The 23466-nt window shown below is 43.0% G+C and overlaps 1 long non-coding RNA gene across 1 annotated transcript; it reads right to left on the bottom strand.

Moving 5' to 3' along the window:
* Positions 1 to 700: 700 nt before the first annotated feature.
* LOC141756365 (uncharacterized) lies at positions 701 to 20724 on the bottom strand. Its single transcript, XR_012591457.1, has 4 exons — positions 20572 to 20724; positions 19885 to 20077; positions 4787 to 4894; positions 701 to 890 (listed from the first exon to the last, which is right to left on the bottom strand). It is a non-coding gene; the product is annotated as an uncharacterized LOC141756365 (long non-coding RNA).
* Positions 20725 to 23466: the final 2742 nt, after the last annotated feature.

A 23466-nucleotide genomic window follows, 5' to 3' on the forward strand; every position in this document is an offset into this window, starting at 1 on the left:
AAACGACCGTAAAGAGACTAAACAACCACAAAGAGACTCAAAACGACCGTAAAGAGACTAAACAACCACAAAGAGACTCAAAACCACTGTAACGAGACTAAACCACCACAGAGACTAACCACCAGACTAAAAACCACTGTAACGAGACTAAACAACCACAAAGAGAACACCATAGAGACTAAAAACGACTGTAACAAAACTGAAAAACCACAAAGAGACTCAAAACGACTGCAACAAGACTAAAGAACCACAAAGAGACTCAAAACGACTGCAACAAGACTAAAGAACCACAAAGAGACTCAAAACGACTGTAACAAGACTAAAGAACCACAAAGAGACTCAAAACGACTGTAACAAGACTAAAGAACCACAAAGAGACTCAAAACGACTGTAACAAGTCTTAACAACCACAAAGAGACTCAAAACCACTGTAACGAGTCTAAACAACGACAAAGAGACTCAGAGCCACTGTAACGAGACTGAAAAAACACAAAGAGACTCAAAACGATTGCAACAAGACTAAAGAACCACAAAGAAACTCACAACGACTGTAACGAGACAAAACAACGACAAAGAGACTCAAAACCACTATGGATAAGTACCTCAAACAACCCCACTTCAAAACATCCAAACCATCCCTTTAAAACTGAAAATATCAACCTCACAGTGACTGATACATATAGGGGTTCATCATTCGACCTTTGGGACCGAGAATATCTATACAATAGGCGACCCTTTCGTGTAGAATCAGCTCTCCTCCTACTATTCTTTATTTAGAAGGACAGTGAGAGAGCAGGGAGCACTGGTGTGATGAGGCCAGCGGGGACTCAGCTGTTATCCATCCACTCCGTCTCAGCATGTCCATCCCAGCATGCACTTGGGATGCTAATCTGTGGGAGAGGGCCAAGTTTAAATCAACCCAAAAGAGGAGCAAAAAAAACTAAAATAGACATGTAACCAAATAACAATGACATTTATGTTTGAACTCAACTCGGAAACATACTTAGATACATCACAGGAAAACACCTGATTTCACACCTAGATATCTAGATAACCTAGAGATGTCACATTTTAGGATAGAACCACTTCCTTTTGATTAATGCTTGGTATGATCTTACATCGGGAAGATTATTGCTACAGGAGATAAAATTGAATAAAAGGAATATCACTTTGATCTATCATTTGATGCCATAGGGGAAGTCGCTTTGATGAAAGCATATGTCCTCAGTTTGTCCAACATTTCATGAGGACTGAACATTCCAACACAAAAATGAAGTGAAAGGCAAGTTTGAAAAAGAAAAAAAAAACATACACAAACAAAATCCAGGGACAGCATATGATTCATTATGAGTTATTTCAAACAGCTTGACGACAGATGTTTTTTCCTCGGAGTGTCAGAGTCAATGGTACGCTGCGTTTTCCACACTGTCAATTTAGCCTGATACTATTTTAAATTTAACACTGAATTAACACCTCGGCGTGCAATCACTATGCCAGCAATTATTCAGCATATAAAATATTCCTCTGGCAATTACATCAGAATATGAAGAAGTGAAGTCAGCACGCCTTATAAACTCCTTCGGCCCGTGCCAAATGGACTGTTGTACTGGCAGCAGCCCAGTGCTGTCGGACACTCCAGCCTGTTCACTGTCCACACACACACACACTTTAAAGATATTGCACACCTCAGCTGGCTGACTAATGAGAGAGCACTTTGACTAGCTTGGCCAGCAGAGATGTGCATAGAGTGAGACAGGAGGAGGCCAAAGACAATGTTCCTGCAAACACATTTGTTCTTTTAGTGGCACGTCGTTTATGAAAACGTGTTGCATTCACCAATGTTCTCATATTTAAAATCTTCACTTAAAGGGGACGTATTATGCGTATTTTAGGTGCATACTTGTATTTGGGGTTTCTACTAGAACATGTTTACATGCTTTAAAAGGGACTGTTTGTAAGAATCAGAAATGCTTGTGAACAGCGACACCTGTCGCCGCTAAGTCAACAAAAGTCAGCGTCGGGCTCGCGCTTGCTCGCTCTAAATAGACATGAACGAGCTATACGGTTATTTCTGCACAAATTTCCACTGTACATTCACTAGATATTCTCAGAAAAACTAACTCTTCTGCAGTATGTAGTGTGCGCGCATGCACGTGAGTTGGAGCGAGCTTAGTGAAGGTAGGCAGGCAGAGGAGCAGAGGAGCAGAGGAGCAGAGACTCTGGCCCTGGAGACCAAAGCTATGGTCTCCCCCGCGTTTCCGACCGCGGCCAACACTGTTTTGCAAGACGGGCTTCACCAGATATAACTTTGCGGTTTTGGTGCTTCCGTGTAGTTTGTGTTGGAGTCTTGTCTGAACGGTGTAGCCACACACGAGCGTGCATATGCGAGCGCGCATGGGACACCGACCCGGGTGATTTATGCGTGTAAGAAGTTACAAACAGTCCCTTTAATGTTCAAAAAACTCTGTCTGAAACGCTCTGTTTGAGCTCCTCCAACACCGTCCTGAAAAGCCCAGTCTTCTCTGATTGGTCAGCTGGCCCACTGTTGTGATTGGTCAACCGAACCAAATTCTACAGACTCCCCTCAAGCTCTGCTCAAACTAGCTTTTTTTGAGGGCTACTTGGTGACATCACCACATTACAGAAGAAAAGGTGGGACTTCAAGTGAGGCGTTTCAGGCTTTCAGATGATGTACTTCCACTTCTATGTGACATCTACTGTCAACTATTTATCTACCCCTAAACATCCCCTGTCCCCCACCTCTACCCCTCTAAAAAAAAGGGGGGGCGGAAAGGTAAGGGGTAAACAAAAATGTTACTGCATGAGGCCCATTAATCTGTAAACTATTGTGATCCTGGAGCTAGACATCATGCACAAAGCAAATCCAAATTATTGCCTGACCTCTTGTTTCTCCATGAGGATGCTACTTCATTCTATTCCCCATCTCTCTCCGCTCAAGTGTTGCATTGGCGTGAATATTGCACAAACGCTTGTAAAGAATTGCAATTTTCACATTTGGATGCCGTTCCCTCTTCCACTCCTTCGACATGGTGTCAGTGTTAGAGACGCCTCCCCCTCCTCCGCCGTCCGCTGCCACTTGGGCAATCTCATTCCTCAGACAATCAACACTTGACCAGATGGACGTGAGGAGTGGCCACTCTGCTCCATCACTACAGATTGGATACATAATGGACCACAGCAAAAAGGGTAGAATTAAAGAGGGCATTGTCACCCTGTGGTGGTATTTTGTATTCAGACACGGTAGCTGTTTTTTTATATGCATTTCTGTGATTTGGCCTTCTGTGAGAAATGCAGCTCCGTGACGTCTTGCGCAGCTTGTGATCATTAGTCTTACTGATGTGTAAAGAAAGACTAAAGGTGGAAAGAACCCAGCTCGCTGGTACTCTTTGCAATTCACCATATTGAAGTAAATAGGAGTACCTCGCAGGCAATCTGCATTCCTCTCTTCCGGTAATGAATCATACCCTGAAAGACTCTTTTTTTTATTGTCAGTAGCCGGTGAGATATGACTATGGGGTGTGAGATTATTCCTGTGGCATTGTCAGTGTCTCTCCCCTCCACCGATCTCCAGCTGAAAAAAGCTTTTCTCACAAGCCCCATTCAGCCAGAACAAAGCGGGGCACTAATCATTCAGAAACGGCTCGCGTTCGTCCTCGGGGATCCGACGGGGCTCGATGCAAAAATCTGTTCAAAGAAATAGTTTTGGAGGCTCCGCCAAAGGTCAAGTAGATGGATTAAGTGATAAAAGTCTGATGAGATAGAAGTCAACTACACAAAAGCAATATACCTGTGGTGGAGGGCCTTGTCTCCTCGCGACCTTTTCGGAGTCCCCTCAAGAGGACGGACAGGCACCCAAATGAGAGCAATCCAGCGTGCCCTTAACCAAAGTATTCTGCTACTCCGAGTTCATCAGTGGCAAACTAGATTATCTTATAGGTCAGCTGATAAGACTTTTCATTCTGCAAGGGTTTAGAGTGTCTACGAATGAGAATCTCCTTCCTGGTCTCCTCTGTGCCGCCTCGGTGAAGGACGGCATGAAGCCGACGCAGGTGAGGAGCACAGGAACACTGTGCTCTGAACATCTCGCCTCTTACCGCTGAGATCAAGAGCACACTCGAAGCATGTCAAGTTGCCAATTAGAGCAGATTTCTACATGATGGAACCAGTTTTTTTGTGTGTGTGTGAAAGTGCTTTTGCCGCTCCAAACTGTTCAGCGCATTCTAGGGGTCATGGAAAAATGTCATCTTTTTATTTGTGGTGTGAAAATTTGTCAGAGGAGACAGAAAGGGCCCTTTATTCACCAACACTACACTTTAATGATAATGACAGTTTTTACAACTTGGGTCTTATTTAAGGTGATCTGACAACACAGAAGTCAGATATAGTAAAAAAAAAAAACAAGAGCATTCAGGTGATCAGACTTTACATCAGATCAGGTTTTAACCCCCTGAGACCCGCAGGATGGCGGTGGTCATCTCCTCATGTAGTCAGAGGCATCAGGATTACACTGAGACTGTTTCATAACCGGTTAAGAGTGTCTTGTAGTAACTTAAAGTTTCTGTCCGAACCCTGTTCCCAATTTGAACCTCATATTGCCGGTCGAAGCGTCAAACCTTTTCCATTGCATCCTTGTACACAGATCAACACGGGTTGTAAGGCTTCACAGGCATAGTCTTGTCTCCAAATGACAACTGTTGACCAAACTATAATGGAAATACAGAGAATGGTGATGGATTCTTCTTTTGGAAAGGAGGGCAAAGCTTACTAAACACTGAATGCTGGCTGAACTGTCACTTCTTCTTCTACTACAGTACCATCCAGTGTTTTTTGCCTCTACAGCTGTGATCATCACTGATAGAAACGACTGCCACAACTAGAAAAATAAGAAATTGTATTAAAACAGAATTAATCTTCATGGCACCATAATTCATTAAGCAGGTGACACTTTTTGATTAGAAAAAAAAAATCCTGTTCTACTACTGCTGGTGCTATTTCACCCTCGACCTAACAGACGTAATCCAGAGCTGAATGCAACAAGTTGAGGCACATTCTCTGTGAAAAAGATACAGATACATCACTGCAACCCACCGGTGAGCTGCGCTGCCCATTTCCCTGCCTTTCATTTATTGCACGCTGGGACATTCGCCACAAAAGAACCCACAGAATCACCCGTCTCAGCTGTGTCTCAACGTAACCACAACCTGAACTGAAGCATTTATTTACGTATCTATGAGGCTGATAACCACTGATAACACTCGTTCAATTGACATTGACATTGATAACATTCGAAGCGGGTGACAGAATACTTATAGCACTGATAGGTCTCCTTCATAGAATTATTAAAAAAACACCTCCTTCCCTCTGTCTGTCTGTCGCAGCAGAACACTGATCTGAATTCCACGCACTCACACCCAGCCTCATTCTCAAGTGTGTGCGCGTATGGATGCGTGTGCGTGTGTGTGTGTGTGTGTGTGTGTGTGGGCGTCGGCGCGAGCACGTTCTCTCCCTCAGTGTCTCCCGTTTCCCACTCTTGTCTGCTAATGAATACTGGTGGAATGAGGAGCTCTAATGGAATTACACTTTAATGATGTTTGCTGTTTTTACGATGGTAATTAATTAGATCAGCGTAATCTCCTTCTCCCAAAAATCTTCCCACGCGAAAAACCATAAGCACTGAACGACGCGGCCCCCGGCCCCCCGGCCCATCGTGAAAAGCAGTGATGGCGTACTCCCCGGGTGAAGCTCTCTCTCTCCTCAAATGAAGGCAGCGCTGACACAGAGGATCCTCAACTGCTAGGAGACGTTCGCAGACCAATTACCTGATGTCTCCATATGTGTTTTAATTTAAATCTTCCGCTGAGCTCCGGACTCAGCCTGCTTAGTGCATCCCAGAGCCCCTCTTGAGTTTGAGTACTGCACACGAATCCACATTTAAATGTAGTTTCAACAAGCTTTAACTGGAGCTTCATGTTGTATATTGTTAGCTGCCAAAATTCTCAAGACATTTGAGTTTAAGGAACCAATTACTGAGTTTTGCAGTGAAAAGGGAGGGCTAGGTGACTGGATCTTAGATGAGGAGATCAACCCCAATATATATATATATATATCCGCTGACGTCTCTTTCCCAATGTAAGTCTATGGGAAAAAGTATTTTTGGGCCCAATGGCATCACGTGATGGACGCAGAAGTTGTAGCTTGGCCACTTTGAAAATTTGAATCTGAAAGGTAAAGTGGATAAGAAGTGTCCATGTAAATGGCCTGCATTAAAAACAGTAGGCCTACTACGGTAAAGAGAAAGTTATTACACAGAAAATGGCCCTCTGAGTATTCAAGGTCAAGGAGGAGATAATTCTAACTACTTTATATACTGTTGGATAGTTTAATCTGTAATATGCATCATATGTTTTGTATGTAAAATTTTGATTTGTAAAGTAACTAGTAACTAAAGCTGTCAGATACATTTTTAAAAAGTACAAAATTGACAGTACAGTACTACATTTCACCACTGAGTAAATAGAATGCTCCTACCTCGGAGTAGGAAAGATGCTTTATAAATACAGGCTCAGTGAACATTTAAAAAAGTGGTTAAGAAACCCACAGTAGTTCTATAGAGAAGTACCGGTATTGTATGGATAAAGATGACAATGGCTTCACTGAGAAGAAAGCCTTCCACTTAGATGTCTTATTTTTATCTGCTTGCATTATTTGTTCTTTTTTTGGAAACACTTCCCTAGATAAATTTGACTTGCTTTCAATGGTTGCCTCCTCAGATAGCACAGAATAAATGTGATAAAAGGATTGACATATCAGCTTTCTTGGCACCGAATACAGATAGCGACCGCAGCCATCCATACGGCGTGAATAAACACGTATATGCATAGTGATTCATGGTCTCCTGTTTTCAATTTGCATTTACAATGCAGCCATCAAGTAGATGGTCACCCAGGAAAGTGAAATATCTGCCCCTCGTTCATGCAATTGACATTGCGGGTGCCGCGCCAAGGCAGGTGGAAACAAACACCGCAAATGAGAGAGTCACGTGGTAAGAACGACCTTGCTTTATGACTTAAGTGCTTCCCGCCTTCTCCTGTCTGATCTGCCACTTCCATCTATCAATCTAATGATGTGGCAAAGGGCCAGGTTAATCAAGCTCAATTACTTTTACTCTCATTTGGGAGTGACAGTGATGCAGCACTGCCCCAGCTGCCGCAGGTTTAGGACTGGACAGGCTTCAGGGTCAGGATGTTGGACAATTGTGTACAATGGAAAGGTTTTTAGGATTTATTATATCCAGAACTTTTTTTCTGTCCAAGAAAACAAATGACTACAGATGTTCGAAAGGACCGTTTTAGTATCTAGCTTCCTGAAGTAATTACCGACACCTATAATATTGAATCTGAAAAGTCAATTTACATTAACATAGAACACAGAAAAGCAGAAAATCCTTACATTGAACAAGCTGGAGCAGGAATGTTTGGCATGTTTCCCGACCCCCCCCCCAAGCAGCAGAGGCTGCAATATCCTGGAGTGTCAACTATAGTGCAGTGCCCGTTTAAGGTTTGCCACTTTGGAGCAAGCCAATTGTATTTCTGCTTGCTTGCAGCATTGTCAGGGGGCGAGCCCGTTCAGAGCACATTGCCACTCGGAACGTATGCCTGTTCGGAGCGGGCCATTTGCTCGGCCCCCGTGAGTGCTGCTAGCAGCGTTCGAGAACCACTTATTAACTCATTGACTCCACGAAAGTGAAGAACAGTTTGGTTGTAACATCAGTATATCCAACACCCAGCAGCAGAAGTGAACTGCAATGAGCTGCGGCCTGTTAAGGCCCGCTGTGGACGACAAGCTTGACTCAGTCCGCAGAGCCCTGAAGCCCCGCTGCTGATCAGAGCGCTATCGCTTGTTCATTCAATATTTATTAATATTGAATGTATCATGTGTCCAAATTGCACCAAATTCAACACTGCAATCCCTTGGATCCCCGGCAATAATCCACAAAGTGTGAGAGTAGATTGGATGAATGGTTCTTGAGACATGCGAAGGACACACCAACAGATAATTCCGAAAACGCTTGATCCTCAATTTCCCATAATGCTATTCGTTTGCATCTTTCATAAGACCCTCCATACCTGATACATGCCCACATCTTTCAATGCTTCCCATTAAAACTAAGCTCCTCCAGAGCCACAGAAGACATTATACTACTGTTTCCACAGGCTGAGTAGTGCTCAGTAGACTGGTAAAACAAAAAAATGTTCTCCTTTCAACTTATGGAAATTGTTGTTGATGAATTTTCTTTCAATTGACTAATCAACCGATTGTGTCAGCACTATTCAGGTGGCTCGAAAAGTCTCGTTCTTGAGTCAAATAGGCAAATGGTAAAACAGTAAACTAGTAAAATAGGAACATTCGTCATCCTTGACCTTGGAGATAGTTTGGCAAAATATCTTAACTCAAGTTGTACCAATTCGCTAAATTCCATCAGCTGACCAAGACTCTGAGAAGTGGTAGAACAACCTGATCTTATGGGAAGGCGTATACATAGCACAGCATTTTAAAGACATTCTGTGTGTCATGGTTTTAACGTTGTGAAGCAGTTTCTCGTGTGTCCAACGGCCGCAGTTTGGGCAACAAAACTACGGTAACAGCCGCAGTTAGGTTTAGTCAAAGAAACCACTTAGTTAGGTTTAGGAAAAGCATCATGGTTGGGCTTGAAATTAGTATGTAAGCTATACATACGTAAACATTCTAAGATAAGTACCGAAAACACTTCACTAATATAACTTCAAAATAACTCAACAACACTTTGGGACACGAACAGCGGTCTCCTGGTTGAAAGTCCTGTGTTTGTTGGACCCATCCACCTCCCCTCCACTCCCTCCTACCATTAGCAGCCATTCTCACTTTTTTTTCTACATCACTAGCTCTGAGCGCAGCATATTCAAAAGGTCAGTACAGACTAAATGGCGTACACATGACACGCTAAAAGCAACAAAGGCGTTGTTATTGCACGCAAAATGACTTACAAGTTACCGTGTCATTCATACACCATTTGGTGACACCGCGCTGGGTTGAAAGCTCCAGAAAAAGGTCATAAGTGGACCTTGAGTTAAGATGTTTTTGTCAAAATAAAGTAGAAAGCAGTTTGTGTAACGTCTTCTTGTGGATCTGGAGCTTTGTCAAGTCAGAGAAAAGAGTCCCAACTTGTCCAGCACTTGATATCTCATGAATCCCTTTCCATCATATCATTTTGCAATATTTGAGCAGTTGCACCTGATACAATCACATTTTACTGGTAGGAATGCAGTAGTCCGATTCCATGTTTGACAACTTACGGATCCTAGACAGCTTCAGCTGGACTTTTAAAACTTAAAGACCGATGTGATTGTTCTGTTTGTTCTCCTTCCATTGTCCCCGGACAATATGGCCTCATTAGTTAACTGGCGACCCTCCTAATTTGCGTTTTGCTGCTACAGTCTGCGAGCAGAAATCACCCTGAGGCTCCTATCAGCCGGCCAGATCATTAGCGAGAGGATCCTGCCACACGTATACATCAAAACATCTCTGCCTCTGTCCTTGAGGAAGGCGAGACAAGGGGAGCAGAAGGTTCGATAAATATTGCATTTGCACTGCAGGCCTGCCTTGAAACAGAAACCCAGATTGAGTTGTAAGCACCGGTGGCAGTCAACAGATGTTAGTACATCTGAAAAGCTGTACTTCAGACACTAGAAACGAGAAGGATTCTTGTTTGATTTATTTGTGTTGTGATGTTATTATTTAGGCTTCTGCAGAAGTCATATTTAAAGTATTAATCATGATGTTTTTTGGGGAGTGCAAGGAATTGTTGCGGTGGTAGTTTTGCACTTCCCAGAATGTGACATTTCAAACAGAAATTTGTATTGCTGTAGTGTGAGCTTCTGTAGGTACAACTCTTTTCTCTGCTTCTAGCCACAGTAAACAAACAAACCACTGTTTTTGTGGCCAAAATCATAAAATGCATCACTTCTATTTTTACTTTGTTGAAGAGAGGGAAGAGCAGATATGAGCTCTTATTCATGTCACACTCAAACACATCCGCTATGTCTTTTCTAGCACATCAGTTTACAATTCAGTTCAGTCACGTTATAAGTTACCCCCCAAAAGAGTGACATAGGTCCTCAGGTTTCAACGGACACCCCAACTCGCCTTTAAAACATCAAAAGATAATCAATAGTCCGACCAACACATAACATAACATACACATTCCCAAAACACATACCGGTCCAAAAGCTTCCCCCCAAACCCAGGCGAGCCTCACCAAGTCCTCGCAGCATTTAATGCAGCCTCAGTGGCTCACGCCGTAAGGCAGTCGGCGTCCAGCCAGCATGATCCCCCCCTAAGCTCAGCACTTCCTTATGACGTCAACAGCAGCGTGCCCGGCTACCTCAATGCCCCGTGCCTCTAACCATACAGCGCAGTTCTAAGCGCAACCACAATCGTATAGTTGCAGCACCTTACATTAGCACAAAGGCTGGAAACAGGCAGAAACAGCTATCAGGGACCAGTTGCCAGGCAGTCAGAGGAGACTCCCGGAAATAACTGGTCTCAGCCAAGAAATAGTCCGGCACATAACCCATAACCCCCCGTAAAACTGCAAAATGGCGCTTTTTTTCACAAGATGACACTGCTGGTTCCAGCTACATATTTACCGTACAGACATGAGAGTGGTATCACATATAAAGGATGGTCCACACTAAAAGATTTTTTAAAATCTTAACAGATTTTGAAAATGTGAGAGAGCCCATACATAACGACATGTTCTGTTAAATCTAACAGTTCTGTTTCTATAGTGTGTGGAGAGCAACGTTTTGGCTTAAACAGCACACCACACACTAACAGATTCATTCATGAACAACAAGAGTCCCCACTAAAAAAAAACGCAAATCTCGCAAAATCTCTCGCGATCAAACGTTACTTTAGTGTAAACAAACATGGAGGACGACGGTCATGAAGAATCAGCGATGTTATTTTTTGCACTAATTTGTACTGAGTTCAGATGGATGAAGTCATGGAGACACGTTAAATAAACACTTGCGTTGTTGCCACAAATCAACAAGTTGCTCCTCCATTTCTGAGCTCCATCTTACTACTACTTTATGCTTCACTTTTTGCATTAGCTCATGCATTAGCTGCAGCCGCCATAACGGCGGTTGTTGTCATTCCTTCTTCAGTCAGCTTGGTTCTCAATTGGCTATCGTTCTTTCCCACGTGACTGCGTCATCGGCTGTCCTTGGGGTTCCCCATACACGACAGGATATCCCATCGGAAATGCTGAACATGTTTAATATTTATGATTCGAAATCGATGCAGCCAGGATGGACTTCCGAGTCGATCGAGGGATGTAAAACACACTCTTAACATACCTCACACCACAGGAATATCTGGAAAGATAATCTTTAGAACCATCAAAAAAATCGGGGCTTTGCTGACGATTGTTGGGAGGGGTAGCTCAGCTAGATTCTCGTGTAGGGTGTACCCGACATTACTCTGAGCAAGAGAGCAAATAAGCATGCTTCCCAAAATGTTTAGCTATTCCTATAAAAACCACAACCAACACCTGCCTGAAAAAAAATAAAAAATGTGTCCATTCAATCCTTAAACAAGCACAGGCTGCAGCATATAAAGGCACACCATCATTTATCATATCGTATAACTTCGCTTATCTAAAAAGGTACTGCCTTAGCTTAAAAGAAACTCACATTTAACTGGAGACAATTAGTCATTCAGAGAGTGTCAGTGAGGTCTCAAAGTGCAGGAGGACCAAATTAATCAAGCTGCAGAGGTTAGACAATTGTTGCTTCCAAAGCCATTAGCATCACCTCAGGTAATCAGTGTTCCTCCCACTCTACTCGCTACATATTTCTAATACGTAGCATTAATGAAGTGACCCACCGACCCACCACCTGCAACACCTCACACATACCACCATTAGATATATACGATAGGAGGGTGGGGGGGATTTGAGCTTGAAATTTGTGGGGAGGAAGCCAAAAGTGGAGGAAAAGATCCATTGTCTTTACTCACGGTTCAGCTGAGAGTCACTGAGAGTTGGAGAAGCATCTCTCATTCTACACTTCCTGTTCCTGCCCGATCACATTACGATGTAGCTCGGCTCATTAAATTTCAAAATCCGATCAGGGAGAAGTTGAACCTGTCAGTTATTCTGGCCTGCGGGTTCAGATGACATTGAAAAAGACAGGTGTAAGTATGGCCATAGAGACACACACATGGTTAGCAGCGTGCAGCTGAGCGATGTCTTCATTAGGGTTGCCTGCCTGAATCCCCTCGCCGCCTCATTTCTGGATGGGGACAGAAATGATTTCATGCTCATTTTGGCTAAGCCCCTGTTCCATCAATTATTTGAAATACATCAAGTTAAGCCTCTTCCAATAGGCGACAGCAACAAAGAAAAAAGAAAAAAACCCAGTTGAAATGTTTAAGCGGTTGTAACAAAAATAAATGAAGTTCATTAAAAATGGAAATCTTGCAGAGGATTAGTGAGGGAGAGCTGCTTGGCGACTGGTGGGACTTCTCTATGAAAACCCTGCTGCTCAGGATCAACACACAAAATGGTGTCAATGCTGTTAATTGCCCCCAAGTCCCAGTCCCACAGTGTGGCTCTCAGCTGCCTCTCAGCTCTGTCTCACTAATCTGCACATGGTGTTAATCAATGCCACTGCCATTTCCATAACAAGGCAAACTCTGTAACTATGTTTGCAAAGAGGATTTTATATTCCCTCCATTCCCTCCATTCACTGGCTGAGGCTGCAAATGTGCTGTAGCTTCAGAGGAGCAGTTGTTCAATCTTGTCAGCGAGGAACCTAAATTAAGTAAATCCAGTGTTGTTTTGGGACCACTGTTAAGAGAAAATGTACTTTTACTGCTGAGTAAGAAGCAGGTCTGTAATCCACTTTAGGTTCTCGGTAACACAATTTACAGGAGCAGTTCTACGTGTTGGGAAATGGACTTGTTTCTGGGCAACACATTCTCTCTCCCAACTCATCGAATATGGTAGCTTTGTCAGTGGCCTTACGCTTCAAACTATAATGCTCTATAGGTACCCCTCCAACGTCAGTTTTGCACCTGTCAATTTCCCTTCATTACATACATACATACAGTACATACATGTCTTTTCAAAATAAACTTGTGTTCACAGGAAACGACTTGGTTAGGTTTAGGAAAAGATCGTGGTTTGTGTTAAAATAAGTATGTTTGTTACTTATGTAGGCTATACGTTACGAACGCAACGCAAGTTTAGTAACCTAATGTTAGAGGTAACTTAAATGTTGACTTAAAATAAGTCAGGTCTGTTTTCTGTGCATCCAGTACAAATGCAGGACTTGTTAAGCCAAGATTACAGTGAAAAAATTCACCTTCTAAAAACTCCAGAACCGTCTTTTGACACATTGCAGCCATTAATTTCATATTAAAACAGATATGCTGTTATAGATTCAAAAATTATCCTCTGAGAATATGTTAGTCAACAATACATCCAACCTGGAATTTTGTACAGTTACTGTACAGATATTTAGCACGCCTGACATTTGGAATGTGTCTGTGAGGCACCGGCGAGCGTCGACGACCCTCTCAAATCACGTCTTTGAGCAGTTCACAATGACGTAAATCAAGTACGCTTGTTACGTAACTATCATCGGTCAAGTACGGAAGTTACGTAACAAAACTAAGGTCAAATAAGTCAACACTGACTTCACTTTGACTTTCCCACTGGACAGGAAAAGCGGTCTCCTGGGTGAAAGTCCTCTGTTTGACCCATCCAACCTCCACTCTCACCCACCCCATGCAGACTTTCTCACTCTTTATACTAGTTGCTCTGACTCTCCAATAATGACGCGGATGGGTTTACATTGGAGTTAGTTGAAAGCACTGACCAAGTGGTAAAAGGTAATGGATGGTAAATGGACTAGCATTGATATAGCGCTTTTCTTGTCTAGTCTTCTGACCACTCAAAGCGTTTCATTCATACCCTGATGGCAGAGATTGCCATGACCATGCCAACCCATCAGGATCTAATCTAAATACTCATTCACACACCGATGGCACAGCCTTCGGGAGCAATTTGGGGTTACATGTCAAGGACACTTCAACATGTGCCGGGGATCGAGCTGCCGACCTTCCAATTGGTGGACGGCCTGCTCTACCTCTGAGCCACAGCCGCCCCAATGTCGGCATTTGACGAGTGGGAGTCTTGAAGGACATAATGTTTCACTTTTGATGGTGCTTCGCTAGCAGTTCACCTGATTTCAGCCTGCTAAGCTAGGCTAAAACAACATGGAGCCACAAAATTAGCCAATGCCAACTGCTCATTGTTACATCATTATGTCAACATGTATTACAGAGGAAACTAAGACAGATTGGGAGTTGTTGGGAACATGTTTCTCTTCTGATGGAGTCACACAAGCTGCTTCCAGTTCTTGTGCCAAGCTTGGCAATAAACACCATGGACCTATCTTAGTACTGGACACGACATGATGATACTGATCTTCTCATCTGATTGTGAGTAAGAAACATGAACTTTTCCAAAAATGTTAGACTGTTTAAATATAATACAATTAATGTATTCATTTCTTTCCAGCCTGTGGGTTTACTCCTCACGTGCTCCAGCTAAGTGATACAGGGCCAGAGGAAAACAGATGTGCTTGTCACCATATTATCAAGCAGGAGAAAAAGCATGACGACTCGTCTGAGAGGAAGCCTCTGCTATATTCGGAAAGTCAAATAATTCATCCGATTCGGGCCCGGCCCATTTGTCTGTGTCAGAGTTTATGCGATGCTCCCAAACACTTTGCCTAGCCCCCCAACTTTCCTGTCTCCCATCCTTGAAAGCCAAATCAATCAAGCTTCCCCATGCAGGAAAGCGCTGAAATAAAGAGACAATGAAGTGGAATGAGTGAAAGCAGGATTGATAGCATTAAGAGGATTTGGGACAGCTTGTGAGGAATTTTCTGGGCTGCAGTTTTTTTGTTGGGGTGGAGTAGCACACTCCAGTCCACACTGCTGAATAGGAGGTATGCAGATAAATGCAGTCAAAGCAATGTAATCATACATTCAGGCCCTGGGAAGCGGTCGCTGGCGCTGGTCTGATGGATGATTGCCTATCTTCATTTCTAGGAGCCGGAGAGACAAAGGTCCGCTGCATAACGTAATCGATCATTTCTCACTCGGCTTTCAGGGCGAGGCGGAGGCCCTGACAAACTCCGAATACAGATTGTTGAATGTTTCTTCTTTTAATCATGCTCGGGGGGGGAGATTACTCGAAACTGACTGATGTTGTCATAAACAAGCTTTCATCTCGGCAATATCTCCCTCAAAACACCAAACGAGTAACAAAGCTACAATATTTGATTTGATTTTATCTTTGATCAGGTCAGCTCGTGTCCCCGCAGCGCACGTATGAAGCAAAACATCTCCACTCTTTATGACAAACAGACGGACCACTGGTTTATTAATTTTACATCAAAGCACAAACAGATGATTTGAAACAGCAGCAGCAGGTTGGAGAGCAGTAATCCACCTCTGCTTCTGACAATGTCACGTTCTGCTCATTCAAGTGAGGCAAAGGGCGGAAAATTTGAGCATCAAACACTACATATCTGGCATTCTGGTTCATTTCTATGAACCAATTTATGGTGAAAATGTCTTCGTTTATGTAAAGGAACAACACAGTTGGAGGGCAGTTTGTGAAATAATCACGAAATTTAGTCTGTTTGATTGGTGTAGATCAACTTTTCTTTTATTTAATGTTATCTCTGCTGAGTCAACAGACATGTAGACATGATTTACTCTTCAGTCCTCTTTTAAGTTTTCTGTTTGGAGAAGTAACCTCTTCAAATATACATGTGGCACCTGTTCACCTCAATGATGCATTAATTCATTCTAATTATTTCATAAACCCCTGGACTTCAATAGCTCATATGTGTTTCAGCAAGATTTCTGCATATTAAAAACATGTCTCACATATCTGCGTTCTCTGAGAAGTCATAATATTACGAGAACTAGAATGGCACTCGGAGAGCGCAGACCTCCTCCAAGCTGCCCGAGGATGATAACCCCCCCCCTCTCCGTTCAGCTTGCGCCATCATCCACGTGTATTTTTGTTTATGTTGAGATCAGCTGTACGTAGCGGATAATTGTAAAACACTTCATTCAAACTGGACAGGAACAAAATAAAACTCACATAAACTATCATCGTTACTCTTTCCAACAATCAACAAGTGTTCTTTGGTCGAACTCAACTGTAATTTCATCGAGTTTAATGTGAAAAAACACAGAACAACTGGTTATCAGCTGTTCAGCACCTAAAGGTCCAAAGAGACCAGGGTGGCTGGTTCCCTTTCCACACGTCAGTATAGAGTAGATGAGAGATTTATTTTTTTATTTATGGGTCCACTTAAACTACAAGAAGTTGGTGAACTAGCTAACTTTACCGTTAGCTACCAAGCAACAGACCAGCTGAGTTCAAAAGGTCAAAGTTATTGATTCTGTTAGCTAAACAAATCAATTATAACCAGCAAATGTTGTTTAAATGTTAGCTACGCTAAAGATGAACCTAACATTTGACTGCAAGGCAGCTGATTCCATGCCAATCAAGTGTAAGGTAAACATACAACATGTTAACAACAAGGTGAAGTGCTCGTCCTTAAACTGTTTTATATCCATGCTTCCTCCCTTTCAGCCAATCAAATGCATGTTTGGTCGTCTTGGAGACATTGAAGGGCACATTGAATTATCTATAAATGACATCACTCTGAATATAATGCAAAAGAGTAGGGACAATTGTGTCCTCCCAGGACATGGGTAGGGGCATGTCCCATATGCAAACCTACGCCCTTGAAGCGAGGACATCCAAGTTAAAGGGTGAGCTCTTTTTATTGAAAACCACAAAGACCTGTGGCACATTAGAACATAAGAGTGCTTTCTTGGCCGGCCCCTTTGCCAATGGTCATGGCAGTCCTTGAACACCATTTGATAGACCTGGGCATCTGGACCAATGTCAAAGAGTACTTGGCAAGGCAGATTCTTTATTGTCCAGAGGTGAAAAGGGGACATTTCTGGCTGTTGTTCAGGTATTTAATATCTAGGAGAAACACAAGCATCTGTTGTCGAGTTCATTTTTCATATGGGTAGAAGCTGATTAGCACTTTCTAGAGAGCCGGTGCAGTCGGAGCTCCTCTGTCAGGCTCCGGCAGATTTGTTTCAGTAATGTTAATGATTCCTCTGATGCAAATCAGAAAGAAGAGAGTGAAAAATCTGACTTTGAAGTATAGAAGGTGGGTAAGAAATAAAATTACTTCACACCATTTTCTCCACTTTTATGCACAATGTGGGCCTCTTTCTCTGCACTAATCGACTTTTATCTGCGGGACTTTTGCCTTTGATCTCAGACAGTTAGCAGCAGACTGCTGCTCAACGTGAGCCTCTGACAAAATGGGTGTAGCATATGGTAAAGCAGTGGGATTCTGGGTAATTTAGCTCTCTTCACAACGATCGCTCCGCATGAGAATGAAGCCTTGACGGAGGAGGTGAGGATGCTGAACTCAGACTGGCGTTATGTGAACATGGCCGTCATTGAACACTGTGGCCTCCGACCAAGCAGCCGAATCCTACAACACTGTGGCCATCTGTAAACACACCGAGCAGGCCTCTCATCGCACTGTGCTACAAAGATCAATATGTTACCATGTGGGCACCACTTTCTAATAAAGCAGCCTTTATAAAATGATTTATAAACTGTAACTAATCACTATTTACAACATATAAACCATTTATTACCACTAATAAAGCCAATAGCTACACATTATAAACCCTTTAATAATGCTGAATTAATGTTAAATCATTGACTAACACTTTATAGATCAGTCATTAATAAGAACAAATTTTGGGTTGCCAGGTTGTGAGAATTCTCAGTGGATGGCATTTGTCCTTTAACCTCTTCCACTCCTTGAGGGCGCCAGCGTTAACAAGTTACACTAAATTTTGGTGAGGAAAAACTGTCATGGCCATTTTCAAAGGTGTTCCTTGACCTTTGACCTCAAGATATGTGAATGATAATGGGTTCTATGGGTACCCACGAGTCTCCCCTTTACAGACATGCCCACTTTTGGGGCAAAAGTACATTTTCGGTCATGCACGGTGGAAATGCCGATATAAAAGATCGTATTAAGACAGCCAAACATAAGCGGTGGGTACAAGCAGGAAGTAGCATCATTGCGACCTACTTCAGCGGGGCAAACGCCAGTGACAGCCATCTGAAGGGCAGCTCAGGAGGAGAAGCTATTTTCATGTTATAGCCTATGAGGTTATTTTTAGGCCACGAAGAGATTTGTACCTTGTTTTTGTTTTTTTTAATAAATAGCTGGCAGAGAATGTGTCACAGTCTGCCATTTAGCCGGCAGCCTTGTGCAAACTGACAAATACCTTGTGTTTAGTTTTAAAAAGATATCTGACAATCATTGCAATCCTTTTGTTGTGTGTTTACTAGTGTTATTATACAGTTTTCAAATTAACTGTTTGGTGGATTTTGGGAGACAAAACATAATTTTTCATCTGCTGAGTTGCTGTCTATTGTGTTGAAAGAGGCACTCAATAGTTGTGCTGCTAAGCGCTGAAATGATTGTCCCCCATCCTGATGAAAACACCTATGGTGCACATACATCATGTGCACGGACATGAACGTGCGTTACACTTAAAGTGGAAGTAGGCAGTATATTTTTAGCATCACTGGGAAAAAATTCCATAATGACCTTTCAGCATATTGTAATTCAAGTGTTCTGAGAGATAACTAGACTTCTTCTCTTCCTCATGGCTCTGTTTTCAGGCTTTAGAAAATCGTCTAGACCGTGACGGGAGACTTTGACCAATCACAGGTCATTTCATTGAGAGAGCTTTCCTATTGTCTGTGCGCCGGTCATGTGACCAGAACTTGGCGTCACAAACTTTCTCATTTTACAGCTAAACCGTGCACTACAAGATGATTCTGAAAACATTTGAGTCGAGACATAGGCATTACAGTAACATAATATTGATTCATATTTGATAAGCGCTGCCTAGTTTGACCGTTTGGTTGGAGTTCGCGAGTGATTGACAGCCGGCTCTCATAGACGGCAGCTGGACAGCAGACCTCAGATCAGCTCTTACTGCTTGTTTTCCTCCTCTTACTGCTTGTTTTCCTCCGGTCTGTAAGCCGTTAGGAGCACCGGAGGACACCGGAGGACACAGAGGCACATGACTTTTTTATAAAAATAACTTTTTTTAATCATATTTGCTCCAATCTCACCTACTTCAGCTTTAAGGGTCCTGCTTTGGAGGGTTGAAATATGCTCACCCAAATTTATTGATGGCTTAGAACTGCTCTATAAAGTATACCCCTTTCCATAGTTGTGTGTCTCTTTGCAGCTGTTTTGCATCTCTTTGTAGTTGTTTTGGTCTCTTTGTTGTCTCTTTGTAGTCATTTTATTTTTCTTTGTGGTCATTTTGAGTCTCTCCCTGGTGGGTACATGTCTCTGTGAGTGACATTTTGTGGGTAAAAGCCAGGGGGAGGGGCCTGACACTTTGGGCTCCTGGGTCTCTGCCCAAAAGGACCGCTCAGTAATCCATCCATGGTCAAACGGAGCGTGCATTTTAGGTCTCCTGAAATGGAGAACAAGGCGAGGCCTTTCTGAATTCATACAGATCATTACAAATCAAATATGTGCATGTTCAAATGGTAGTTTGAATTTTGATAACAAGTGAACAGCGCTATTAGAAAGTGGTATCCATGTCATGGGGCTTGACGCATAAACAACTCTAAGTGGAAACTAGAATTGCGACCTCCCAGGAGATAGCGATCCTCCAGATTCTCCCAGTCTGTGGAAGTCCAGCGGCCCATGGACGGAGCAGGTGGCCACTGTCTCACACCGAGAAAACAGCTTAACTCAGTTTTCAGGACCTGGACAAGTGTCACCATGGTCTGGACAAATTACACTTCACCGCTCAGCCCCAATGTCATCGGCAACCATTTCACCTAGGCAAGACATTTTCAACAAGATGAATCCTATTTTCAAATTATGGATAAAACTTTAATGACACAAAGCATTAAATGGGCTAATATAATTCCAATTAAAATGCAAAGATTTTGATCTTTAATTGAGGACGTGAGTGAAAAGGAACGGATGCTCTAAATGTTTAAATAGAGAGGGATTGTGTGAGTGGGAGGAATTGTGGAAAAAAATTAGACTTTAGGCTTATTACTTCTGTATCTACATTCATCAATCTGAGCATGAATCTTTAAAGCTGTGCTTAAATTACAAAGCATGGCTCTGCAACAATAATAGAGCAGAGGTGGGGGTGGGGGTGGCACCGTGCTCTGAAGTGGAAAGTAACTACATTTAAGTGCTCTTGGTACAATTTGGTTACTTTACAGATTAAGATGTCTAGTACATTTGATCAGCTCATAAAATATGATGCATTTTTATAGCAGTGTTTGGCCTCAGAGCAGGGAGGGAAAATGAGGCTTACTTGGACTTGAATCCAGGCAGAGGTCAGCAACAGGAAGGCAGACGGCAGAGGTAAACAGATCCAAAAGAAGGAGCAGGTAGGCAGGCTAACAAGAGCAGCAGCAGCTGGACTGCCATATGTACACTGAGAGGCTGATTAGGGGCAATGAGAGGCAGGTGTGCAGGCAGGTGAGGATGAGGTGACTGGGGAACAGCAGGAACCCTTAGAGGACTCAAATATACACTTTTACATCGTTTTACATTTGTTTGTTTATATTCTTGATTAAAAAGGGTACCCTTCAAATAACATTTAAACCATTCCACCTACAATAAATTCTATTTATGCTAAAATAAAGCAATAATAATCGTTATCATATGTGTATATAACATAATGATAAAGCTAATAACATATTTTTGCTGTAAGCGACAATAATTAAAGTTCCTGTGAGGAACTTTTAACTGGTTATGAAACATTTATAATTGAATCCTGATGCCTCTACATGACCTGTATAAGTAAACGAGACCATCAGAGAGAAGATTGGCTATTTCTATATAGTTATTCTTAAGTCCTAAGTCCCTGTTAGGGAGGTTCACTAGAAACTCCTTCAGCTCAGACTCCAGCAGGGCCTCCAGCAGGGCCTCCGGCAGCGTCCAGCCCGCGGTGGACAGACCCGGATCAGGCTTCGCTGCCGCCTTCGACCTGCAGCCGGAGCTCCGGCGGGAGGCGAAGAGCTCTGGTGGGAGCAGTGGCTCCTCACCCAGCCAGGAGCAGAGCTCCACCGGTCACCGCTGGCAGCCAACACTGACACCACGCTGTTGGAGGCCCAGGCACAGGAGGGAAGGGATCCACGGGAGAACCAGAACTAAGCGGGGCACACTGTCAGACCTTGCTGCAGTAAAATAAGAGGTTTTCTAAAGGGACTTTGGTGCTCAGAAACAATACCGCTTTTGTCCACAGGGACCGTCAAAATCAACACAAAATGAAAGTTCCTCATAGTAGCTTCAATTATTATATTTGTTTGGCCACTTAAGGACGGGTTGGCAAAGATTTTCGAAACATTTTTATTATATTAGTTGAAATTGTCAATAAATCAAATGCTCTGACAAAAAAAACTGATAAAAATCTGGTATCTGTGGCTGATTGGACGGGCTACCTGTCTACCTACCGATCTGATGGCACTATGCCCGTGCACTCATTGCGCGTCACCGGAGTCTTACACAAGCTGCTAGCTTAACAACTGAGTACTACCAGGTCATGTTCGCCGTTCACGTTCATTATGATATGTTTACGTTCATAATGATAATTTTGGGGGAGTGTCTATGGATGGAGGCCTGAAGGGACGGACTGTCAGTGTTGCCGACTTGGTGACTTTCTCTCTAGATTTAGGGACTTTTGGAGCTGGTGCTGCCAGCTACTTTCATTGGAAAAGCAACACTGGCCCGGGTTTTTTCAGCTGGATCAATTTTTAAAAATGTAGTGTACTCTTGCTAGTTTCTCAAGATCACCCACCCTGCCTTTAATGGCTGTACAGCATTCACATATTATCACTTGAAATGGATTGTTAGCAAAGAGTTGCCTATTTACACAGTCAACTGACTTGGAGCAAAAATATTCATCTAAAGTTCTGTTTCTGTCCACCTGATTCACTCTCCTTTTAGCTCTGTTTGAGTCTCCACCAATTAATGGGGGAAATATCTGTCTCTTTAGCTGCTAAATGCTCCACTAGGTTCACCAGCTAGCTGCAACAGCAATAGACCAAAAAACAAAATGATTAGTCAGTAGTTCACAGTTAATTCAAATATATTGATTAGTTCAGCTTTAAGTTAAATCTAAAACGTCGGACTTTGTACTGCTTTGACTTTAGTGGAGTTCTTCTTCCACCACTGACTGAGCCATTACGTGATATACATTATGTCTTCTGTAAGGCTCCAGACAAACCCCAGTCCAGGACATCAGAACACAGATGCCTAGCAGTCTTTATTTGTACCTTTTGATCATCCCAGGCCCTGCCCTGCCCTGTGTTCCTGGTTTTACCTTAATAAAACACAGCACATGCTTTAGCCAATTCTGCACCCCTACAGAGTGGAGATAATTAAATAGAGAGGTATGAATGTCAGGGTCAGGGCTACTGTGGCTTTGCTAATGAATACCAGGTTTCTGCTAGAAAGGAGCCCGTACCACGCTCATCTAGCAGCGACCACAGCGAGAGCATTTATCGCCACTGCTAATCGGTGCGTGATGAAGATGTGATGATCCAGGCCTGGGAGAGAAGGGGCTCAGACTCCAGGTATACGGGTCATTCATCTGTGAGAAGATGCTCCCATACTGGCCCCTCTCCCTGGGCCATTAGAGTTTGAGGGATCAATGTTAGCAGCTGGGGAGGAGTCCATCCATCATGTCACCCACACAGCAGCGTGCTCCAACCCCAACGGAGCTGGCTTCCTGAACCTCACCTAACCCCACACCACAAATATAATTACACTCTGCCTCAGCCTCCTTACGCTAAACCGACCCTAAGGACATCCTCATCATCCCAGCCAGCAGGGCTCCGGGCATCTTCACAGGTCGTTTCCACAAGGACAAATGAAGGTCAGCTGAAGACTTGAGATGATTGCATACAATTGGCTGTACTGTACGCTCATCTTCAACAATTAAAAAGCTCTGTCAGATCAGTGGCTCCCAAGCGTTTTTGTCTGATGTGGCCCCCCCAGCCCTGTCACATGAAGTCAAGTATTTAGTCCTTCTTGGACCAAATGTGTTCATTTGACTGGATACTATTATATAAAAATGGATATTGTTCATGTTTTCCACACAATTGAACTGTCAGTGTTTAGGTCAGTTTGGTCAAGTACTACTACTGATTGGAGGCCCTTCATGGGTCCGTGCATATTCAACATTTTCTAACTACAGGTACGC

The sequence above is a fragment of the Sebastes fasciatus genome, chromosome 18 (assembly GCF_043250625.1).
Source record: "Sebastes fasciatus isolate fSebFas1 chromosome 18, fSebFas1.pri, whole genome shotgun sequence".
Lineage (NCBI taxonomy): Eukaryota > Metazoa > Chordata > Actinopteri > Perciformes > Sebastidae > Sebastes > Sebastes fasciatus.